Source organism: Thermobia domestica, chromosome 17 (genome assembly GCF_964235325.1).
Source record: "Thermobia domestica chromosome 17, izTheDome1.hap1.1, whole genome shotgun sequence".
Lineage (NCBI taxonomy): Eukaryota > Metazoa > Arthropoda > Insecta > Zygentoma > Lepismatidae > Thermobia > Thermobia domestica.
Genome location: NC_137470.1, coordinates 10,268,987 through 10,271,342, shown reverse-complemented (window position 1 = coordinate 10,271,342; position 2,356 = coordinate 10,268,987). Strand labels below are relative to the sequence as shown.

Here is a 2,356-nt window from a genome sequence, read left to right as displayed (position 1 = left end):
TGAAACAATCAGGAGCACGGGCGTCTCTGGCGGCAGACTCGGACTGGCGAGGACAGGAGGGCAAGGATCCCTACCGGGGCCATCTCTAAATATATATTGTAATTTGTTCCGTTCACAGAGTTCCGTGGGCCCCAGCATTGAATGTAGTCTTGGGGTCCCATTATCGGAATGAAATTAATAGTATCATAAAGTCCTGTTTGGGGCCCTTTGTTTCTGGCCTAGTAAGAATATATTTCAACAATATGAAGTATGAGGCCCCAGCATCACATTGTCTAAATGTGTATTGGATTCCCATGAATGCCGAAATGAGACTGTTCTTTATAAAGTCCTGCTGGAGCCCTGTGTTAATCGTTTCACAAGTTATTTCAACACCATAAAGAAACAGACCAGGTCCCCATCTTGGGGCCCCATTACCATGCGTATATGAAGCTGGCAGCTTTATGAAGAAAAGTCACACACCCATCGCAAAGGTCTTACAAGACTGTTAAACTTTTACTACTACTACTACTACTACTACTACTACTACTACTACTACTACTAATAATAATAATAATAATAATAATAATAATAATAATAATAATAATAATAATAATAATAATAATAATAATAATAATTAGGTAAGACGGGGCCCTCCAAGTGAGGCTCCTCCTGGGGCCCGATACCCCTCAGCCCGAGACTGTCTGATGGGTGGGACAGGGGGACACGTCCCCTTCAAAATTTTGTGTAGGGGAGGAAATGGATGAAGACTGAAAATCTATATATGGAAGAAGCTCTGTAAAGAAATAAGAAGAACTAGTAGTGGTATTGCATTGTATGTCCTACCCTAACTATACAGGGTGTAACAAAAAGGTACGGCAAAATTTCTGGGGTGGATTCCTTATGGGTAAACGAGCAAAATAGTTTATATGACCATATGTCAGGAAATGCATCGTTAAAGAATTACGACCATTGAGCCGTCTGATGCTGTGAAATAGTTACATTCTTGTCGCTCCTTAATGTGACTCAATTCAAACTTCAATAACTCATCCCCCAATTAAGATAGGAAGATATTTTTTTGTATCAATGTGTTCCTGAAGGATGACTCTTTCCGCCTATATATATTTCATGTATGTAGGGGGTTACCTCGGCGGACGGGGGACGGAAACTACCTATTTTTTGTTTTTTGCATCACGTAGTTGCCCTCCCCCGTCCACCGTGATAATACTATATACAAAAACTACAAGTGTGCAATATATTAAGTTTATACCTACAATATTTTAGGAGGAAAACACGTTAAAAATAGGGAGTTACTTTTCACCGACCCTGTAGTGTGTACTTTCTGTAGGACTTCCAGATCACCTTCATTGCTTTATGTTGGAATCAGTCACTGATACGGGGGTAAAATGAAGTAACTTCCCCTATTTTTCGTTGTTTAAATAAAAAGCCAAATTATCGCCGTCGGCCATATTTGAACAGTAATCTAATTTCTGATTTTCATTTATCAGTATAGATGTATTACGTCTTGAGCGGCGCGGGGCGTGAGAAAAGCAAAAATTGTGTTTGCTGAAGGGACGCCGTGGTGTAATTAGTTAAAACGCTGGTCTAGTAAGCGAAAGTAAGGTTTGTCGAAGAGGCGCCGTGGCTTAGTTGGTTAAAGCGCCTGTCTAGTAAACAGGAGATCGAGGGTTCGAATCCCTCCGGTGCCTGAAACTGCAATTTTGTTACAAAAAAACAATCCTGATCTAAAAGTTCTTAAAAGAGCAAGTGAAATACATTTTTTTCTTTCCGTTTCCTGTTCGAACAATCTATTTCAGTACAAACATATGACTAAGAGTTGGTTAATTTATCGTCCACAAAATCAAAAGATCACTTCAGAACTCGTGCGTGTTTGATTTCATTACGGCCTTTGTATTTGTGGTCCTGGATTTGACTTCTGATAAAGAAAATGTTTTCTACGTATCAATTGTGCTTGTTGCTTTAAGAAGCCCCGTCACGGCGAAATTGAAATACCGCTAATTTTACAGTAATTATGTGATATCTTCAAATAGATAAAAGATAATCGGAATGTGGAACAAGATCGCCCTAGGCAATATTATTTTACATGAAATACCGTTATCACGACTCACTTATCTGCTTTTCATTTCCAGCCATTTAGAAAATCGGCATTTATTTTCGCGTTTCTAAATGGCTGCAAACGGAAAGCTACTAGGTGACTCGAAATAACGGTACCCCATGGAGAATAATATTGTCTAGGGCGCTCTTGTTCCAAGTTTCAATTATCTTTTATCTATTTGAAGATATCACATAATTACTGTAAAATTAGCGGTATTTTATTCATATTATTTTATTCATAAAAATTACGATTTTGTTCCGCTAC

The 2,356-nt window shown here is 38.7% G+C and overlaps 1 non-coding gene across 1 annotated transcript; it reads left to right on the top strand.

The window, feature by feature from the left end:
* Positions 1 to 1,611: 1,611 nt before the first annotated feature.
* Positions 1,612 to 1,685, top strand: TRNAT-AGU (transfer RNA threonine (anticodon AGU)). The gene has a single exon. It is a non-coding gene; the product is annotated as a tRNA-Thr (tRNA).
* The last annotated feature ends 671 nt before the right edge of the window (positions 1,686 to 2,356 follow it).